This window comes from Ornithorhynchus anatinus, chromosome 9 (genome assembly GCF_004115215.2).
Source record: "Ornithorhynchus anatinus isolate Pmale09 chromosome 9, mOrnAna1.pri.v4, whole genome shotgun sequence".
Lineage (NCBI taxonomy): Eukaryota > Metazoa > Chordata > Mammalia > Monotremata > Ornithorhynchidae > Ornithorhynchus > Ornithorhynchus anatinus.
Window position 1 is genome coordinate 6,040,722 of NC_041736.1, and position 22,793 is coordinate 6,063,514.

A 22,793-nucleotide genomic window follows, 5' to 3' on the forward strand; every position below is an offset into this window, starting at 1 on the left:
ACAGAGAAGTGAAGTGACTTGCCCACGGTCACTCAGCTGACAAGTGGCAGAGCTGGGATTCGAACTCATGACCTCTGACTCCCAAGCCCGGGCTCTTTCCACTGAGCCACGCTGCTTCCCTAAGACCATCAACCCGGCAACGCAACCCCCAGCCACCCCGGTGTGAGCTACACAGGTTCCCATCCCATCACTCAGGGGTTTCTGGATTAAGAACTGAAGGAATGAAGCTTCCGAAAATTAAATTATCTTTTTTTTTTTTTGACAGGTAGGGGAACGGTCAGACTACCCGAGCCAACAACTGGACTACGGAGAGTATCATTTATAAAGATCTCTCAGCTGCTCCTCTTCCGCACGGTGGGGAGAACGGATGTGTGCTTTCTGTCCGGACGTAGGGGGATTGCGCCTTATCCAACGATCCTCTCAGCTGTCTCTGGGTATAAACCTCGGTTCGATACAGTGGAGCGTTGAGAGCGTTGTCCTCTCGGTGACATATGGCTGGGGCCTCCCGATGGAAAATATCCCATTTCAATGGGAAACCTGTTCGGTCTTTAAAAAAAAAAAAAATGAAATGGCATTTCGGGACTTCCAGAACCATCAGTGGCCCGCGATCAATCGTTTACTGCTTGCAAAGAGTAGCGTACTAAGCGCTCGGGAGCGTACGGTATAGCAGAGTTGGTAGGCACCTACCCTGCCCACAGTCGGCTTGCGTCCAGAGGACTGACATAAGAACCGAATCTCAGAACCGTCGTATTTTTCTAATCTGAATTACGATCATTATTATTACTGGCTGACCCGAAGATCCTCTGGCCATGGGAGCCCTCGTGGTCTCTAACGAAGAGGGTCGCGGGGACGATTATCTGGCTAATTTGAGAAAGAGGGCCTGGTGGGTGAGAGGAGCGAGGCAGAGACGGAATGGGATAGGGTGCGTTTCTGGAAATCACCGGTGAGAAAGCAGCGGAAGAGGGAAAAAAAAAAAAAAAAAAACAATGGGAAAATGCTGAAGTGAACTGACTGAAATTCGTGAGGCAAGAGGGCAGAGGGAATTCTTGCCTCAAGGACAGTGAGATCTTGCGGTGTCAGTGTTAACTGCACTAAGCAGGGAACCGTGTCTCTTGTAGTGCACTCTCCCCATCGCTCAGTACAGCGCTCTGCCCACGGCAAGCGCTCAGTAAATAATACAATAATAATGGTGGTATTTGTTAAGCGCTTACTCTGTGCACTGTTACACTGTCACACTCTTACACTGTTCTAAGCGCTGGCGTAGATACAGGGTAATCGGGTTGCCCCACGTGAGGCTCACAGTCTGAACCCCCATTTTACAGATGAGGTAACTGAGGCCCAGAGAAGTCAAGTGACTCGCCCACAGTCACACAGCTGACAAGTGGCGGGGCCGGCGTTCGAACCCGTGACCTCTGACTCCAAAGCCCGGGCTCTTTCCACTGAGCCACGCCGCTTCTCATGGATACCACTGGTGAGCTCTATTTCTTCTCCCTCCGTCTCCTCTCCTCCCCAAACCCAAGCAGGCTTGTTCGATGTAGAGCGAGAGAGCTTTCTTACGAGTAGCTCTCCCCGGATTCCGAGAAAATGAAGACGACGGGGTGCTGATGAGTAGCCTCGGCTTGAGAGGTACGAGCCAAAACTTTTCAGGGCTAAGTGGATTCCAGCAGGAGTAAACAAAGGGGTCGTTGGCCATCCCAGACCAATTAGCGTTTGTCTGGAGGCCTCTGACAGGAGGTCTCGCTCAGCAGCCGGAACTTCCTGTCAGAATTTTTCTCGTAAAAATGTGAACCGGGACGTTTAAGTGCTTACTATGCGCCAGACACTGTACTAAGCCCGGAGACGGATACGGGCCAGTCGGGTTGATGCAGTCCCTATCCCACATGGGGCTCACAGTCTTAATCCCCATTTGATAGACGAGGGAACTGAGGCCCAGAGACATGAAGCGACTCGTCCAAGGTCACACAGCAGAGGAGTGGCGGAGCCGGAATTAGAACCCGGGTCCTTCCGACTCCCAGGCCCGGGCTCTATCCGCTAGGCCCCGCTACCTCTTTAGCCACATTTCTCCTCAGATGGTTTCGATTCCAAAGAGTCCTGATCTCCGCTCCTCCCCTGTGTCAAAAAGCCCCTCCAGCTGCGATACTCATATGTTTCTCTGAAAAATTAGGCATTCTCTCAGCCGCTCCCCTGCCTCAAATCGAACACGAGCCCCGCCGCCCGACGAGAAAGAGGCGGAGCCGCAACTGAAACCCAGGTCCCCTGACTTCCCGGGCCCACGCTCTTCCCACTAGACAACACGGTTTCCTATGGTAAGAACGTCAAGTGGCCACCGTGAGCAAAGCACTGGAGAAAATAGGCAGGTGACACAGGGCCCCCGATTGAAAGAAATAGGTGGGAGGAGGATGGGCGACAGATTCGTAGGGAGCTACTGAATTAAGATAATAATAATAATAATGGTGGTATTTGTTAAGCGCTTACTATGTGCCGAGCACCGTTCTAAGCCCCGGGTTAGATACTGGGTAATCAGGCCGTCCCACGTGAGGCTCACAGTTAATCCCCATTTTACAGACGAGGTCACTGAGGCCCAGAGAAGTGAAGCGACTCGCCCACGGTCACACAGCTGACAGGCGGCAGAGCCGGGAGTCAAACTCACGACCTCTGACTCCCAAGCCCGTGCTCTTTCCACTGAGCCACGCTGCTTCTCTTACACGTTCCCTGCCCTCAACCAGCTTTCAGTCTTGGGGGGGAGCGGTCAGGATTCCTCTGAGAAGGGCGCACTTCGGGTGTGACGAGCCAGCCGCGGGAGGAGTCCCTTAGGGTCAAACGTCGAATCAAGACGGATTATCCTCCGCTACAGCTGGGTGATGATCGGGGGGTGATTCCGAAGGACAAGACACAAAATAATTAGGAAGGAGAAGAAAGAGAGGATGAATTTCGGAACTCGGTAATGAGGCAATTAAATTCCATTAAGGACATTTTCTGACTGGGGATCTTATCACCTCTCTTCGTGATGTGTTCCAGAGCTCTTTGAACTCCTCTTTTCACGGCCAAACCACCCCTACAAAGAGTCACCTCCAACTGACATCCCATTGGCAGCAAAATTCTCCCCGCATTCAACTGTTGGGATGAACCCATCATCCATCAGTCGATCGATGGCGCCTACCACGTGCAGAGCACTTCCTTAAGTGCTCGGTTGGGAGAGTACGGTACAAAAAAGCTTGATAGATACATTCCCCGCCCGCAACGAGCTTCCAGTTTCAAATGCGATATTCTCCCCTTCCACCCAGCGGCCTCAACATCTGCCCCCGAAACTGATCCCTAGGAATTCCGGGGAGACCGTCGGGTCTCTCGTCGGGTCTAGGGAAGACCAGGGTTGCGGTCTAATGACCTCCATCCTGCTCTACCTTGTCAAGTATCTAGTGGTATTTAGCGAGCACTTACTGTGTGCAGAGCACTGTGCTGAGCATTTGGGGAAGTCCTTTTTTATGGCAATTACTAAGCGCTTACCATGGGCTAAGCACTTTACTGAGCGCCGGGGTAGATACGAGCTCATCAGGTTGGACACGGGCCACGTCCCACATGAGGCTCCCAGTCTTTCACCTCTTTTTAGAGGAGCAGCGCGGCTCGGCGGAAAGAGCCCGGGCTTGGGAGTCGGAGGTCACGGGTTTGAATCCCGGCTCCGCCACTTGTCGGCTGTGCGACTGTGGGCAAGTCCCTTGACTTCTCTGTGCCTCACTTACCTCGTCTGTAAAATGGGGGTTAAGACCGGGAGCCTCACGTGGGACAACTTGATTACCCTGTACCTCCCCCAGCGCTTAGAACAGCGTTCTACACATAGTAAGCGCTTAACAAATACCAACATTATTATTATTTTTTTTACAGATGAGGGAACTGAGGAGCGGAGAAGTGAAGTGATTTGCCCAAGGTCACAAGGCAGACGAGTGGCAGAGTCAGGATTAGAACCCTGTGCCTTCTGACTCCCATCTCCCAATCACGGTCAATCGGTCAGTGTTCATTCTTGAGCATTTAATTTTGTGCAGAGCACTTTACTAAGTGCTTGGGAGAGTATATTACCACACAGCTGATAGACACATTTCCAGCAGTTATTACCTGTCAAACACTGTCCTAAGCACTGGGGTAGCCACAAGACAATCCAGTTGGGCCCAGTTGCTCTCCCATACGGGGCTCCCACTCTAAGCAAAAAGTCGGACAGGTATTTAATCCCCATTTTACAGATGAGGCACCTGAAGCACAGAGAAGTGACTGGCTCAAGGTCGCACAGCAGGCAAGTGGCAGAGCTGGGATTAGAACCCAGATCCTCTGACTCCCAGTCCCACGGGAGTCCACCAGGCCTTGCTGTGTTACTGAAGTTCACATTCCGTTGGTTAACGGGACTTGAACTGCGTGGGTCACCCCTAGAGTACCAAGCATACGCGACTAATTCTCCGCCAGACCGTTTTTTCTCCGTAAATAAGGCAGGCAGTTGGTTAAGCGGCGTGGCTCAGCGGAAAGAGCCCGGGCTTGAGAGTCAGAGCTCACGGGTTCGAATCCCGGCTCCGCCGCTTGTCGGCTGTGTGACTTTGGGCAAGTTACTTCACTTCTCTGTGCCTCAGTCACCTCATCTTTAAAATGGGGACGAAGACTGGGAGTCCCATGTGGACAACCCGATTACCTCGTATACCCCCTCGGCGCTTAGAACAGCGCTCGGCACATAGTAAGCGCTTAACAAATGCCATTATTGTTTTATTATTATTATTATTATTAAGCAGGGCCTAGTGGAAAGACCGTGAAACTGAGAGTGGAGGGACCAGGATTCTAGCGGGACCTCAGGCAAAACAGGTAACCTTTCCGGACCTCGGTTTCCTCCATGGTTAAAAATAGGATAAGATCCCGGCTCTCCTATTAAATCGTGAACCTCATCTGGGACAGGGACTGTGTCCGATCGGATTGTTTTGTATCTACCCCAGGGTTTAGCATATTGTAAGCACTTATCGAAAGAAGAATTAGAATTTACTAGAAGTCGAGAATTCCACCCTTTTTTTAGCTAAAATTGGAGCTCTGGACAAAGGAAGGAAGGCAGGGAAAGTCTGAATCATGCAATTAAGTGCTACAGAATGAGCGGCTAAATGTTCCCAGTTAATCTCCCTGTCCTTTATGCTTGAGCAGATACTTTTATGGCTTCCAGTACTGATTTTTTTTTTTTTTAATGACAGTTAAATGCTGACCGTGTGCCAGACACTGTACTAAGCACCGGGGTAGATACAAGCGAATCGTGTTGGACACGGTCCACGTCCCACACGGGGCTCGGTCTTAATCCCCACTTTACAGGTGGAGTAACTGAGGACAGAGAAGTGAAGCGAAGCCCAGGGTCACTCAGTAGACGAGGGGGATCGGAACCCGCATCCTCTGACCCCGGGGCCCGCGCTCTGTCCGCTAGGCCAAGCTTTCCGCCAGAATGAACGGCATTATTCTCGCAGGATCGAGCCCTGGTTCGACCCTTTCTGTTTGGTTTTGTAGTTTGCCCGTTGTCCGCTGGAAATTTCCATCCCGGCGTTACGATCCGCGGGATCCAAGCAGAGCCGTTCGTGCTGGGTTTAAGCATTCCCTCTGACACGGGGAAATCTGAGCCGTCTGAGGGAGTAAAACCACCAGTGCGGTCTCTCCGTTTTAATACTGAACAAAATGCAAATCGAATCATCCCATTAAGTGAATTTAGTCTCCGGCATCATAAAATATGCACTGAACACCCGCTGCGTCCCCGCCTAGCCCAACGGGCCAGAGTGGAGCCCGAGCCATTCGTTCATTATAAAACAACAGATCAAACCCGGGTGTCACTTCCGAGCGTCGAGTTTCATTTACCTACCCGAAATACCCGCACCTCACCCACGGCAAATACGTTTCGGAGTCTACGGGCGGGGAGAGAGATGGTGATGATAACAGAAATGCTGAGAGAATTGTTTTATGAATTCCCTAAGCGTAGGCCTGAAAACCACGTTCCTCTTTCTTAAAGAAAAATATTGGGCTTAAAGCCTATTGAGCTTGGTGCTATTTGAAGGTTCTAACTTCTTTGGAGTGCAAATAGCCAAGCTTCAAAGAGAACGAAAACCCGCTCGGCATCTTTTCTCCCGGGGAAACCGAACGCGGTCGGATCCCATGTCGACGGAAGGTAATGCTGGGGAGGTGGCGTTACCTGCCCAAACTACTTCACAGGACACGCACGGGAATGATTTCAGTTGTCATTCATTCATTCGATAGTATTTACTGAGCGCTTACTACGTGCAGAGCACTGTACTAAGAGCTAGGAATGGGCGATCCGGCAACAGATAGAGACAATCCCCGCCCAGTGACGGGCTCGCGGTCTAATCGGGGGAGGCAGACGGACAAAAACAAGACAACGGAATCACGATAAATTGAATGAAGGGGATGGACACCTCGTTAACAAAATAAATAGGGGAATTAAAATATAGACAAATGAGCACAGTGCTGAGGGGAGGGGAAGGGAGAGGGGGAGGAGCAGAGGGAAAGGGTCGGGGAGGGGGCTTAGCTGAGGGGAGGGGAAGGGGGAAAGAGCAGAAGGAGCAGAGGGAAAAGGGAAGGGAGGGCCTCTCGGAGGAGGTGAGCCCTCAGTAGGTCCCACTTCGGGGGTAGGGTGAGGTAACCCCCGAAGGCCAGCTGGAGCTGGAGTGGACGGACCCCGGTGCAGGTTTGCGGGGGACATATTCAGGATCGTGGACTTTCCAGGCATTTAGCAAGTTTTTACTACGTGCCAAGCACCGTACTAAGCGCTGGGGTGGAGTCATTCCTTCAATCGTATTTATCGAGCGCTTACTCTTGCAGAGGACTGTACTGAGCGCTTGGGAGAGTACGGCACAACAGTAAAGGGTTACATTCCCTGCCCACGACCAGCTTACGGTCTTTACTAGATAATCAGGATGGGCCCCGTCCCCGTCTCCCACTGGGCTCACGGGATAGGGGGCAGGAGAACGGGAATCGAATCCCCATTTTACAGATGAGTGGAGTGAGGCCCAGAGAAGTAACCCTTCGCCCCCAGTCAGTCGATTTTATTGAGGGCACACTGCGTGCAGAGCGCTGTCCTAAGCGCTTGGGAGAGTACAACAGAACAGAGCTGATTGAATACTGAAAGGGAAAGTGTCTATCGTATTTACTGAGCGCTTGCTGTGTGCAGCGAGTTTACAGTCTAGAGGGAGTGCTTAGCGCAGTGCTCTGCCCCCAGGAAGCGCTCAGTAAATACCGTTGACTGACTGATGAAGCGACTTGCCTAGGATCACACAGCAGATAAGGGATAGAGCCGGCATTAGAACCCAGGGTCTCGGACTCCCAGACCCGAGGTCTTTCCACTCCCACAGGTCTATGAGGAAGTTGGGGTTGATAAAACAGAGCTGATCATGTCGGTATTTGTTAAGCGCTTACTAGGTGCCGAGCACTGTCCTAAGCGCCGGGGGAGATACGGGGTCATCGGGTCGTCCCACGTGGGGCTCACGCACTTTTCATCCCCATTTTACCGATGAGGGAACTGAGGCCCAGAGAAGTGAAGCGACTCGCCCACAGTCACACAGCCGACAAGGGGCGGAGCCGGGAGTCGAACTCATGACCTCTGACTCCGAAGCCCGGGCTCTTTCCGCCGAGCCACGCTGCTTCTCCGAAGAGGCTCCCCGGACGGCGAAACGCTCACTCCCAGTCAGCTCTTTCAGGCCATTTTTCTTAAGGAAAGCCCCGAGCTCGCTGTGGGCAGGGCGTGTGTCTGCAAATTCTGTTATATCGTACTCTCCCAAGCACTTAGTACGGTGCTCTGCACACAGCAGTCACTCAATAAATACCATCGGTTGATTGATTGACTGAGGACAGAAATCACTGTGCACGGGGATTGCTCTGCTGGAAGAGTCCTGCTGAAACCCTGAAAGGGCAAAGGGAAAAATCGGGAGAATACCAGATCGATAAATTGACCGATGGTATTTATCGAGCGCTTGCTTAGAACACTGTACTAAGCGCTTGGGAGAGTACGATTCAACACGGTTGGCAGTCACATTCCCCGCCCACAGTGACGAACATTCTAGGAGGGAGAGACAGCTATTAATACAAATAAATTGCAGATATAATAATAATAATGTCGGTATTTGTTAAGCGCTTACTACGTGCAAAGCACTGTTCTAAGCGCTGGGGGGGATTCAAGGGGATCAGGTTGTCCCTCATGGGGCTCACAGTCTTCATTCCCATTTTACAGATGAGGGAACTGAGGCACAGAGAAGTCACACAGCTGACAAATGGCGGAGCCGGGATTAGAACCCATGACCTCTGACTCCCAAGCCCGGGTTCTCTTCCCCGAGCCATGTGCTCGGAACTGAGGACGGGGTTCATATCAAGTTGCCAAAGGGTACAGATCTGAAGGCATAGAAGCGGCGTGGCCTAACGGATAGAGCGCGGGCCTGGGAGTCAGGACCCGGGTTCTAATCCCGGCTCCTCTACTTAACTGCCGTGTGATCTTGAGCAAGTCGTTTCACCTCTCTGCGCCTCAGTTACCTCATCTGTAAAATGGGGATCGAGAACGCGAGCCCCAAGTGGGACAGGGACCGGGTCCAACCGCTCCGGTTGTATCTACCCCGGCGCCTAGGACAGCGTCTGGCTCATAGTAAGTGCTCAACCGACACCGTAATTATCATCATCAGTATTAGGCCGTAAGATCCTCGAGATCTGGAATAGCTACTCCGCTCTCCGGGCGTGGCCTGGTGGATAGTGGGAGCCGGAAGGACGTGGGTTCTAGTCCCAGCCCCGCCGCGTGTCAGCCGTGTGACCCCTCGAACAAGTCGCTTCGCTGGGCCTCAGTCACCTCAGCCGTAAAATGGGAATTAAAGCTGGGAGCCCCCCGGCTAACGGGGACCGTGTCCGACCCGAACAGCTTGTCTCTACCCCGGCGCTCAGTACGGTGTCTGACACACAGAAAGGGCTTAACAAACCCCATCAAAAGAAAAGAAAAAGGGTCCTCTGACTCCCAGGCCCGGGTTGACGCTTTCGGTCCAAACCGGGCCAAGCCCCAGGACGGGGCCATGCCGGTGCCGTTTGAGAAATCCACAGAGAGTGATCTTTCCCTTCCCCGCAGAGGGGGAGAAGTCTCCAAAAATGTCATTCCCCCACCCAACCGGACTTGGGCAGCTCAGGCATCCTTTGAATTCTCAGCTGGTTCCCATCCGCTCAACTCCAGAAAACCCGTAAGTGTTAATTGCTTTCCCCTGGACTCCCTTAGTAGGCGTAAACCTTCCGTCTGAGGCCCGAGGGCCCTGCCCCGTGAACCTCGTTAGTGCTAATAAATAAGGCCGGAAGGCGGACGCGGCCGTCCTGCCAGAGCAAGGCCGACATATGGACTCAAGGTGACTGACGTGACCCGAGCGTGGCCGCCAGCAGCAGCTAGTGGTGGCTGAAAGGGCCCAAGACCCAGAGTCGGTCATACCTACTAAGCGCTTACCGAGCGCAGAGAACTGTACGGAGCGCTTGGGAGGCCGCCACAGAACAGACACGTCCCCGGCCCGCAAGGAGCTTAATAATAATTGCGCTATTTGTTAAGCGCTGATTCTGTGCCCGAGCACCGTACTAAGTGTTACCTTGTATCTACCCCCAGCGCTTAGAACAGTGGTTGGCACAGAGTAAGCGCTTAACAGATGCCATCATCATTATTATTACAAGTAAATTGGTTGGACACAGTCCCTCTCCCACGAAGGTAGAGAAGCAGCGTGGCTCAGTGGAAAGAGCCCGGGCTTGGGAGTCAGAGGTCACAGGTTCGAATCTCAGCTCTTCCACTTGTCAGCTGTGTGACTGTGGGCGAGTCACTTCACTTCTCTGGGCCTCAGTTCCCTCACCTGTAAAAGGGGGGTGAAGACTGGGAGCCTCACGTGGGACGACCTCATTCCTCTGTATCTCCCCCAGCGCTTAGAACAGTGCTCTGAACACAGTGCGCCCTTAACAAATACCAACGTTATTATCATTACTATAATTATGGCTCACGGTCTCAATCGCCATTTTGCAGATGAAGTAACTGGGGCCCAGAAGTGTAAAGTGACTCGCCCGAGGTCACACAGCAGACGTGGCAGAGCCGGGATTAGAACCCATGACCTTCTTTCTGGCTCCCGGGCCCGTGGTCTAGCCACTAAGCCACGCTGCTCTGAGAGTTCGAGAGATTTTAGCTTAAGAGATCTGAGTTTGATTTCCTCAGCCTCTGTCTTTCTTCCAGAGGTAATTAGGAGGAAACACCGGGAGACCAAGGTGTTTTGGTCAGTCGATCGTATTTTATTGAGCTCTTCCGTGCGCAGAGCGCTATGCTAAGCACTTGGGAGAGTACAATAAGCTTATCTTCTAGAGTGTAAACTCACTGTGGGCAGGAAAGCAGCGTGGCTCAGTGGAAAGAGCACGGGCTTTGGAGTCAGAGGTCATTGTTCGACACTTTTCAGCCGTGTGACTGTGGGCAAGTCACTTCACTTCTCTGGGCCTCAGTTCCCTCATCTGTAAAATGGGGATGAAGACCGTGAGCCCCACGTGGGACGACCTGATTCCCCTGTGTCTACCCCAGCGCTTAGAACAGTGGTCTGCACATAGTAAGCGCTTAACAAATACCAACATTATTATTATTATTATTTTGGTATTGTGCTCTCTCAAGGGTTTAGTACAGTGCTCTGCCCACAGTAAGTGCTCAATAAATCCAACCGAGCGAATGAATACAATGTAACAGACTTGGCAGACACGTTCCCTGCCCGCAATGAGTTTCCAGTCTAGAAAGGGTCCCTTCGGTTTGCCCGGATAAAGACCACTCGGACTTCACTGCTGGATTAGCGAACCTGAAACCCAGGGCACCGAACGCAGCTTACTGACAAAGGAATCCAATGTGCCGAGGGTCCCGAGAGGGCAGCGGGGTCTGAGGGCCGGTGGATGGAGCGGGGAGGCGGAAGGTCTGGGTCCGAGTCCCGGATCTGCCTCTGGTCTGCTGGGTGACCTCGACCAAATCACGAACCTCTCTGGGCTTCCATTTCCTTACCTGTAAACTGGGAATGCGTACTTTTTGTGGCATTTAAGTGCTTACAGTGTGTCAAGCACTGTTGGGAGCGCTGGGGCAGGTGTTATGATTGTCATTATGGTACTCGTTAAGCCCTTACTGTGTGTCAGGCACCGTTCTAAGCGCTGGGATAGATACGAGGTAATCGGGTTGGACACAGTCCCTTTCCCACATGGGACTCACAGTCTTGATCCCCATTTTACAGATAAAGTAACCGAGGCCTAGAGAAGGGAAGTGACTTGGCCACGGGCAGACGGCAGACGGGCGGTGGAGCCAGAACTGGAACCCAGGTCCTTCTGACTCCCAGGCCCCACGGGTTCATCCAACCAGATACGGTCCCTGCTCCACATGGGATTCGCAGTCAAGTAGGTGAGAGAACAAGTGTTGAATCCCCATTTTGCAGGTGAGGAAACTGAGGTACAGAGGAGTTAAGTGACTCGCCCAGCTTCACACGGCAGGCAAGTGACAGAGCCGGGATTAGAACCCGGGTCCCCCGGCTCCAACCCCGCGCTTTATCCACTAGGCCATGCCGCTTCCCACGTGTCCATAATTTTCCTCAGAGGTCACGGATGTTGCCACAGATGGAGTTTGCCGTATAACCTCAACAGACCGGTGAGGAATTAACTATCCCGACCGCTCCGGGCCCCCACAGAAATGGTCTCCGCCTTTCATCCTCACCTCCTCTAAGATCGGTCGTATTTACTGAGCACTTCTTGTGTGTGGAGCGCTGTGTTAAGCGCTTGGGAGAGTACGACAGAGTTGGAAGATGTGTTCCTTGCCCAGAACGAGGTTACACCTTCTCGAAGCTTCCGCAGCTCCTTTCCTAGTAGCGGGGAGCCATCCTGGCCCGTCTGCTACAGATGTCTTCTTGCGAACAATTATTATAATTATATTCATTAAGCACTTACTATGTGGCACGTAGGACACAGTCCCTGTCCCGCATGGCGCTCGAAGTCTAGGTGGGAGGGAGTAGGATTTACCCCCCCTTTTATAGTTGAGGAAACTGAGGCACAGAGATCTGCCCACCCAGCGCACGAGGGGCAGGAGTGGAATTAGAGTGGGAAGCGGCGCGGCTCAGTGGAAAGAGCCCGGGCTTGGGAGTCGGAGGTCACGGGTTCGAATCCCGCCTCTGCCACCTGTCAGCTGGGTGACCGTGGGCGAGTCACTTCACTTCTCTATGCCTCCGTTCCCTCATCTGGAAAATGGGGATTAACCGCGAGCCTCACGTGGGACCACCCGATTCCCCGTATCTCCCCCGGCGCTTAGAACAGTGCTCCGCACACAGTAAGCGCTTAACAAATAGCGACATTATCATTAGAATCCGGGTCTTCCGACTCCCAAGTCCGTGCGCTCTCGAGTAAAAATAATAACAACTGTGGAATCTGTTGAGCCCTTACCGTGTGCCAGGCAGCGTCCTAAGAGCCGGGGTGGATACGAGCAAACCGGGCTGGACACGGTACCTTTCGGCCACAGGGCTCCCAATCTTAGTCCCCATTTCGCAGCTAAGCGGAGCACATCTCCTAATTCTACGGCGCGCTCCCAAACGCTGAGAAAAGGGTTCCGCGCCCAGTAGGGGCTTCCGTAGATTCGACTGATTTCGTATCGCCGCGATTCCCCTCGAATGCCGGATCGCCTCCGTCTGCCGTGACTATTTCGATTCCGAGGGCCAGGAGCGTGGGCCATTCACCTGAAAATAGGCAGCTCACGTATTTGTTTAATGACTTCAGCGGGGCTGGATTGGAGGGAGACTCGGGTGCGGGGGGAAAACAAATCGCGGACACCGGCGCGTCGCTGCAAAACCGGAGAAGATGAAGGGCCGGAACAAAGGGCGTGATTTAGACCTGGCTCAGCTTGTCACTCTAGATACGAAGACCTAATAATAATAACGTTGGTATCCGTTAAGCGCTCGCTACGCGCCGAGCGCTGTTCTAAGCGCCGGGGGAGATACGGGCTCATCAGGTCGTCCCACGTGAGGCTCACGGTTGATCCCCATTTTACAGATGGGGTCACTGAGGCTCAGAGAAGTGAAGTGACTTGCCCAAGGTCACGCAGCTGCCAAGCGGCAGAGCCGGGATTCGAACCCATGACCTCTGACACCCAAGCCCAGGCTCTTGCCACTGAGCCTAACCTCTAACCTAACCTCCACAGAGCCCTCTCTTTGGCAGGGGGCAGGGCACGGGGCGGGGAAACCGATCACAAAACGAATGACTTGGAGGTGTGGCAAAAATGAGGCCGTCCCCTGGTCTATCGGACTTCGGAGGTCCGACGCTCGGAAAGGGAAACGGTAACAGCCGTTGTAACGTGGCCTAGTGGATAGAACACTGGCCTGGGAGTCGGAAGGACCTGGGTTCGAATGGCGGCTCTGCCACCCGTCTGCCGTGTGACTGTGGGCAAGTCACTTCTCTACTCCTCGGTTATGTCATCCGTAAAATGGGGATTGAGACCGTGAGCCCCTTGTACCCGCCCCAGGTGCTTAAAACAGTGCTCGACGCACAGTAAGAGCTAAACAGATACTATTATTATTATACTGACCATCCGCTGAGTGCAGTGCACTGTCCTAAGCATTTGAAAAAAAAAGTGCAATAGAAACATGAGACATCCCCCCTCCATGGGTTGCTAACATTCTAATCGGGGAGACGGACACAAAATTGTCTCTCTCGCCGTTTCGCCGGACCCTCGAAACAGGCGGCTATCGAGGACAAGCGGGGCGATCCCAGCTATTCCCAGGTTGGTTCGAACTCCTAAATACCATCTGACTGCTTTTACCTAGGAATGCCGAGGGGGAGGAGGGAGAGGGAAATGCCATCATTCAAAAGCATCTGGAAAATCAAGAGTTTCTCCAAAGGCATTAGAGCGGTATTTGGCGGTAGGGATTATTTCTTGCAAAAATATCAACATTTTCAGTGTAATTTCCCGGGCTCGCTCCCCAAAGGCTGGAAGCCAGCTGTTCTCACCACCACCGAAGGCACGACGAGACGTTCTTACATAGCGGCAAGGCGGGCTGCCGTGCGACGGCAGGAAATCGTGAGGTCTGAGACTTTCGAGGGAGGTTGGGGATGGTTCCTTCCCCCAGGGTCTTGGAAAACAAGAGATGCTGCTCGTTCTGCAACATTAGGGCGTGTCCTGCTGGTATTCCCCATTTCCTCATCAATCGGCGGGAGCTCTGACCCATCCTCTGTGCACGGTCTGGCTAGAGGAATCGTGCGGCAATCGATCATATTAAGCGTCTAACGTGTGCAGAGAACTGTACTAAGCGCCCGGGAGAGGACAACATCAGGAGAGTCGGTAAACACATTCCCTCCGGCCTAGAGGGGAGCGAGGGGTGGAAGGTCTGGAGTTAAGCTCGGGCGATCTCTTCCAGGCGCAGCCTGAAGTAAAGAGTCGAGCTGAATTCCGGCAGCTTAAATGGACGAAACACAAAGGAGGTTTTCGGGGGTGAGTAATTCAGGTAATTCCCTCGACTTTCCGAATCGCCTTGCACGTTTGGGCACAACCCGAGTCTGGCGGGTTAATCTCAATTAAGAGGTCTCTCTTTTAAAGGCCCGTTCTTGGGAGGGCTCAGAAAGTTGGAGATTTGCTGTCACTGAGGGCCGGGAAGTGAAGCGTCTGCATGAGGAAAACGACTAGAAAGGACGGAACGTCCTTCGACCTAGGCCAAAAGCCAGAGTTAAAATTTCACACGACCGCAAACCACCAGAGCCTCTTCCCATCCGATTTTCAAATCACGGCTCTTTACCCACCAGCCACCTCCAGTACTTATCCATTATCTATACTAATTCTCGGTACTTGCGGAGGTACGGATAATTTCACCGAGTGAAATATGATTGATTGAACATTCAGTTAGTTATTCGGCTTCCACTCGGTGAAGGTTTTTCAATGTCTGTTTACCCCATTAGAACGTCAGCTCCTTGTGGGGAGAGAACATCCATCAGTGGTATTTATTGAGCGCTTACTCTGTGTGCAGAGCTCTGTACTGAGCCCTTAGGAGAGTCCAATATAGTAGTTGATAGGCATGGTCCCTGCCCATAAGGACCTTAAAATCCAGGGATACGCCACCGTTCACCTAGCAGGGGCCGTTTAGTCCTCATTCAAGGTTCTCTCTGGCCCCTTTGGAACATTTAATACCCCGGTGAAGAATGCGGATAGAAAGTGCGGTGATGGTCACTTGTTTCTGAGGTGTGCTAGAGGACCCGTTCTCGAGCCTCGCTGCTGAAAATAGATTCTGCCTTTCAGGGCCTTCTCCGTTTTTCCCTCCCCCAGTTCTGGCTTGGCTTCGGTCTCCCCTGGGCCTGTCCGAAGTTCCTTCGTGATGTCTTTAAAGACAAAGTGAAGGCACTCAGAGCCTCTCCTCTTCCCGGCAGCTGGAGGTGGGGGAGACATTCCTTGGTCCACCTTTCTTGCTTAATAAGATTCCTTGGATGACCTTCTATAAATCAAATATAAATTTCTTTCCCGTGAACCTTATCTGCCCTCTCGGTCCCAAAGCCCTTTTCTCCCGTGGACAGACTCCAGAGCTGACTTCCAACATTGGCCTGGGGTGACTGATCCACTCTCCAAAGAGCGAAGAGGGAGGGAAGGCTTGAGCAACAGGTTAATGGTGTGAGAGATAAATGAGGCACAGGCACAGGAAACTGAAACCGGGGAGTTAAACGACTTAATGTCCATCAAAGTCCAACCCAGTTAGGCCAAGCAGCAAGATACACTTCCGAACAAACTCAATCAAGCCGTCGTATTTACCGAGCATTTACTCTGTGCAGAGCACTGTACTAAGCGCTTGGGTGAAAACAATATAACAGTATGAGTTGATAGACACATTCCCTGCCCGCATCGAGCCTTGCGTCTAGAGGAGGTTTGGGGGAACTTTGCCCTGCATTACAACCCTTCCTCTAGACTGTAAACTCGTTGTGGGCAGGGAATGGGTCTGTCTGTAAGCTTGTTATGGGCAGGGAACGTGTCTGCTAATTCAGTTGAATTATACTCTCGCAAGCATTTAAGGACAGTGCTCTCTACACGTAGTAAGCGCTCAATAAATACAATTAATTATATGGTTATATCCTACTTTCCCAAGTGGTTAGTACAGCGTTCTGCTCACAGTAAGCGCTCAATAAGTACGATTAATGGATCGATTCTTTGGCTCATCCTTGCTTCTCCTATTCCTCATCCTACGGAATCCGTTCACCCCAGAAGTGACTGACTGATTAGAGGTGATCTTCTTTCACTGATTAGTCGGAGATCTGCTCTTATCCTTTTCTTGGCTTTTGGGAGGTTTGATTTTTGGAACAGCACTGCTTTAAGTTTCCAAGTTAACCAGGATTTAGCAAGGGCTGATTCAGCTGCTCATTTCTTTTTTTCATTTCCTTTGCATTTCTCAGACCAACTCGCCATCTTTAGGTGGTGTTACTGGCAGACAGCCCCTTTCGGTCTGAACAGGGTAAAACGCCCAGACTGGAAGGAAATTTGTGGTGGAAAATTACTCCCGTGCCCCGAGTCCCTGACAAATCCAGCTGCGAAGCCCGTGTTCACAGCGAGGCCAGGGAAGGCCTAGCATCGTGTAACTCTTGTTCTCTCCTCCCAAGCCAAGCCGGGGGGACCCTGAACTCAGTCAATCGTATTTATTGAGCGCTTACTGTGTGCAGAGCACTGTACTGAGTGCTTGGGAGAGTATTAAACAGTGAACAGACACATTCCCTGCCCACAGCGAGCTTGTAATCTAGACGGGGAGACAGACTTTAATATAAATATAGAAATGACACGTACATAAATAAGTGCTATGGGGCTGGGAAAGGGGGATGAATAAAGGGGGCAAGTCCACACAACGCAGAAGGAAGTGGGAGAAGAGGAAAGAAGGGCTTAGTCAGGGAAGACCGCTCGGAGAAGCTCGCTGTGTCTGTTATATTGTACTCTCCCAAGTGCTTAGAATAATCCCCTTTCCACAGAAGATGAAATTCCCAACCCCATGGTCTTTCCACTAGGCCAACCTAGTTTTCGTGTACTTGTACATTCCTTCTGTCAGCTAGTTCATCCTGACGTCTGCATCACGTCCCGTTGCAACCCTGCACTTCCTCCCGCGATTTGTAAATCATTTTTATCTGAGATCTACCCCGCTGGATTGGAAGCTCTTTGAGGGCAGGAGGCCTGGGTCTTGCTTTTGGTAAACATTCATTCATTCATTGGTGTTTACTGAATGCTTACTGTGTGCAGTGCACTGTACTAAACGCTTGGAAGAGTTCTACACAGCAATAAACAGTCACATTCCCTGCCCACAACGGGCTTACAGTCTAGAATCTACAGTCTAAACACACTCAGGCAGCTAGTTTGGTTTAATGTTGGTATTTATTAAGCGCTTACTATGTGCCGGGCACTGTTCTAAGCGCCGGGGGAGACGCAGGGAAATCAGGATGTCCCACGTGGGGCTCACAGTCTTAATCCCCATTTTACAGATGAGGTAACTGAGGCACAGAGAAGTGAAGTGACCTGCCCACAGTCACACAGCTGACAAGTGGCAGAGCTGAGATTCGAACTCATGACCTCTGACTCCAAAGCCCATGCTCTTTCCACTGAGCCCCGCTGCTTCTCTGTGGTTTACGCTCACTGTGGGAAGGAAGAGTGTTTATCGCTATATTGTACTCTCCCAAGCGCTTAGTACAGTGCTCTGCACACGGTAAGTGCTCAATGAATACAGTTGAATGAATGTATAAAGCGTGCGGTGCTCAATAAGTACCACCAGCTGACCGACTTGGAATCCAGTCTGCCAGTGCCGATCCCGGTTTCCTCCCCTGGAACTTGCTCTCTGACTCAGACAGCTCATCTGAGGGACCTGAAAAGAAGGCAGTGGACTCCATCTGAGAAATGGCTCTAAAAATTAAGCCACGCTTCTCTTTCGGGCAGCACTTGGTTTATTTATTCCAGTGCCTGCTGACGAGGGAGATGGAACCACGGCGAATTGAGGTATCCATCTTTCCTGAGTATGGGAGAAAAGATAAACTGATGGAGCGGCGCACGGAAAAGGGTCTCGGCAAAAAGGCCCATCGTTCACGAGAGCGAGGTGCCGTGTCGGTTTGATGCCGAGGGCTTTATCGGAGTAAATCTGGGCTCTGACCGTCCTCAGCTGAGGAAGCTGAGTCGGTCTGTTTCAAAGGGAGGAAAGCAAGTTACCGGAGGACTGAAGCACATTCTCAGCCTGGGCCGGGATCCGTCATTTAATCGAAAAAAGTTAGCGCCGTTTCAAATGTCATGGGGGAAGAAATAGAGTTTCCGGAAAACCATCTCACTGAATGGCCACTGTCAGGGGTGGGCAGCTGGGCCTCAGACCCTCGATTAACAGGAACAAATGACAGCAGGAAGAAGTCGGCCTTATGCTTTGATAAGCGCTTAATGGAGGTGATCTAGAAACGATAGAGCTATTACAGTCTGAAAAATACAACGCTGCATGCCAGCTAAGAGGTACGTAGCTTCGACCTTACAGCTCTATAGCTATGTTGGATGTTGCAGGCCCGCCCGGTATTTAGAGAGAGTTGCTAGGCCCAGTTACCTCAAGTACACGACCCTCTCTCCCCGACCCACCTCAGCAATAGCTATAAGTACACACCTGGGAAGATAAGCAGGGGGTGTATTTTGCTAATATTTAAAAAGAAAACTCTATATCCCCCAGTATCTCTCTTCACAACCAAGCTACCTGTACAAAAGTGTCCTTTTTTTTGTCTCCCGAACTTATTGAGCAACACCATGCAGAGTTTTCCTGTAGGTGTTTGGAAAATTACAGTAGAATCAGCTGATGTTATCCCTACCCTCGAGGAGCTTACCATCTAGTGGTGGGAGACAGACACCAAAACGATTTATAGGTAGGAGGAAAAAGGAGGAGAAATAGTTATGTATTCAAGGTAGTCCCGTGCGTGTGTGAGTCCGGGGAGGATGATGGGGTGACATAAATATGCGTGCGCTGTTCATTAAGTGCAAACGAACATATTTTGTTAAGCTTATAGCAACGCAAAAAATCATCAATTCAGCACTTCACACCAAATTTAACTTTTTGGTAGAGAAGTTTGCTTATTTCTGGCAGAATACAGCACCCTGTTTAAAAAAATACTAAAATCTAAAATAAAAAAAGCTTCATAGGGTTACATTTTTAAAAGTGTAAAATGCTTCCTGGACACCATGTGTTCTTGCAAAAACAGCATTTTAATGATTTGAGAGTGAACCGGCCAGAAACATATGGGTTACATTTTGCCCAGAGTTCAAACGAATTTCAAAAATTAAGGGAAATGTGCTTGGCGAAAGCCGAAATGTTTTGAAAATGGTTCGCGATACTGAAAAGCATGAAAATTTAGCCGAGTTCTCCGCTCCAACCTCTCACGGTCTTTTCCTTTGCCCATCTGAGGTTTCCGAACAGATGGGCTGTGATGCTGAAAATAATTTGAGAAAAACACCCAAAAAAAAATCAGCGGACATTTTAACCTCCCATTTAAAATGGGGAAAGTTCTGGACTAAACGCTTAGTGGAAATGTTCGCCAGAAGCGAGTCGGAGGAGGATGCTGTAGCCGGTTGGTACTGACGCACGTTCTTCACTCTAACCCATTCCTCCAAATCGTCGATGCTCGTACGGGGTATGTGGCTGAGGCAGAGTGTCTGCCCAAAGACCAGGATCACGTGGAATCATTTTGGAAATGAGATTCTGCCTTTGGCTTGCTATTCCAGCTAGGTACCCAGCTGGTGTTAGTATGGGATATTTCACAGACATTTAGTCCTGTATTTAATTAATCTAAATTAGTGGCATCAAAATGAGATATTGTCATGCAAAGTTAGGCAATATGATGTGACATCTGCACCCTTGTCTTGTTTGTTTTGCGGTTTTTTTCAGGTCTACGGAAGAGATTAAACACGGATAAGCCGTGAGCTGTCTGCTGCCGCTTATTTCCCAAATTTTTACTCAGCTAAAATACAAATAATCATACTGAGAAGAATACGAACGTTGGCAGGTTTAGAGAAATAGAGTTGCTGTCGGACACTGCCGTGTCTCTGCCTGAGGTGTTTGGCGACCAAGCAACCTGCTCAGTAGGAGACTGGTCATTCCCTCTGTCCCTTCTCCCATCCCCTGCAGACAAATTACCGATTGCCATGGAAACCCAGACTCAACCACCCCCTCCAACACAACCCTTCCCCCCGCCCCCCCCCCCCGCCGCCCATTCCCATTCATTCCCAGTAAATGTCCAATTACTTCTTTTCTCTTCCAGTCCTCCCCTGTAAAGAGGGATTTCTGGGAAGGGAGAAATGGAAGGAGGGGATTGGGGTCGGGATAGAAGAAAAAAGAAGAACAGGAAAAAAAACGAAGGGAAGAAGACTTGGGGAAAAGGCGAAATTATTCAGATCATTTTATGCCCGGAGGAGCCCAGTGGTTCATCAACCGCTTCATTTCAGAGGAACGACCAGGACAACAGGCAATATTTCTGTGGTCAGTTGAGTCTTATCTCTAACTTAAGCACTTCCTCTTTCCCCCTCAGCAATATTTCAGAGTGGAAAAGTTAGAAAGAGGATAGGGGATGTAGAGTTAAAGGCTCGAGGGATCCTGGGATAACCAAGACTCCCAGAATGGTGTGAGGCCATTACTGAGCCAGAATTGAGCCTCATGCAGCCTGAACATGGAAGTCCAAGCAGTGTAATGTAAGAGCAGATGGAAATCATTGGTATATTTTCCTAAAGTTGCCCAGGAGCACCTACAAAACCCTGCGCCAGTCTCAGCGAAACAGAGACAAGAGGACAACAGTTTGCTTGCAAAATGAGAGCTGTAATGAAGTTCCCATTGTGAGGCAAGATGAGGGGTGGAACTTAGACAAGATCATTTGAAGCCAGGCACCGGGAAAAGGATGAACGCCACGTCGTTTGTCCCGACTGGAAATGTTTCAAAGCAGACACTCCTTTCTAACGTTTGTTCGGATCCGAGCCGAGCCTCGCGGACCTTGGCTTCAGGGGGATTGAGTCATCCCTTCACTAGCGTCTCTTCCGGCCGGCAGGACGCGACTTCTGGCTCGGCCCAGTTACCACGGCACCTTTAAATCCATTGGCCCCGCTCTGGTATGACTCGATTTTAACTTTCAATCAATGAGCTCTAGGCTGTGAGTTCGTTGTGGACGGGGAACGTATCTGTTTATTGTTATACGGTACTCTCTTGAGCACTTAAGTACAGTGCTCCGTGCACAGCAAGCACTCGATAAATACGACTGAACTGAATGAATGAATCAATGGTATTTATCGAGCACTTGCTGGAGCAGAGCACTGCATTAAGTGTTTGGGACAATAAGAATTGGGAGACACACTCCCCCAGGAGTGGGCAACCAAGACCTTCCCACCCTGTCATTTTTTCCTCATTTGTAAACCAAAACCTTGGGACCACCGAAAACTTCTCTGATGTTGGCCTACCCAGAACAAACCATTATGAGCCATTCCGAGGGCACGAACCATGTGCCCTCCAGACCCCTTCAACCTCGACTCCCGACCTCACTCATTCTAGGCTTCTGACAATCAATGGTATTTATTAAGCGCTTACTGAGTTCAGAGCACTGTACTAAGCGCTTTGGGAGAGTACAATATATCAGAGTTGGTAGATTCATTCCCTGTTCACAGTGAGCTGACAGTCTAGAAGAAGAGACAAACATTATTATTAATGAATAGATGACGGATATATACTCGAGTGCTGTGGGGCTGAGGGATGGGTGAATAAAGGGAGCAAATCAAAGCGCAAGGGTGACGCAGAAGGGAATAGGAGACAGGAAATGAGGGCTTAGTCAGGGAAGATCTCTTGGAGGAGATGGGTTTTTATTAAGCCTTGTAGGTGGGGAGAGTGACTGTCTGTCAGACATGAAGTAAACTTGTTACGGGCAGGGAATGCGTCTCCTAATTCTGTTTTACCGAACTCTCCCATGTGCTTCGTACAGGCTCTGCACATACTAAGTGCTCAGTAAATACCATCTATTAATGGAGAGGCAGGACGAGGGAGAGAAGATGGCAGTGAGATAGAGGAGAGTTCAATTCAGCGTTTAAGAGATTAAAAATGGTGGCTTTCCAGCCTATCAGCTCTTCAGAGTCTGTCTCTACCTCGCCCCTCCCCAAATCCCTGCCCTCCTTTCATTCCATGCTCAAAATGAAAGTTTGGCATCTATGTGCCAACCATCCCTTTCCTAGAGTCCCACATGCAGGGGCTTCCTAGGAAGATGGGCAGAACAACTGGAGGGAACAGTTCAGTGGGTGGGAATGAAGCTGATGGATGTAACTCAACAGAGCTGCTTCACGGCTAATGACAAATTGGACTAGAAAAGATTGTTTCCTGCGCTGGTCCAAGTATCGATAGTGATGTCCAAGAAGTGCCTGCCCAAGAACTCACCCTTAGCACCAATGGGCTGACAGGACCCTCTGTCATGTGATTTGGTAGGAGTCTAATGGAAAGGGCATCCATCTGGAAATACAATCCAAAATCATCGAGGAGAACGGACGCTGTATTATGATAACCTTAGTTAGGGCTATAAATCAGCCAAAGTATGTGTCACTGTAAATTAAAAATGACTAAACTCGAGTTCTTTTACCCCCTTTTCAGTAACGCTTCTTAATGACCTTAAATGAAACAGAAAATTAAAAATCTGTGAGATGAAGACAGTAGCAAATTGGAATACTTACTGAAGAATGATATCAACATGGCAAGATGTTCACGGTTTGGGTCTAAGTTCACTTGGCTTCTGGGAAGGTGGTTTGA

At 50.6% G+C, this 22,793-nt stretch overlaps 1 long non-coding RNA gene across 1 annotated transcript in view; it reads right to left on the reverse strand.

Moving 5' to 3' along the window:
- Positions 1-280: 280 nt before the first annotated feature.
- LOC114814196 overlaps positions 281-22,793 on the reverse strand; it is a 93,660-nt gene continuing 71,147 nt past the window's right edge. Inside the window, exon 3 of the long non-coding RNA XR_003761944.1 lies at positions 281-546. This is a non-coding gene — a long non-coding RNA (uncharacterized LOC114814196). The remainder of the gene's footprint in view (positions 547-22,793) is intronic.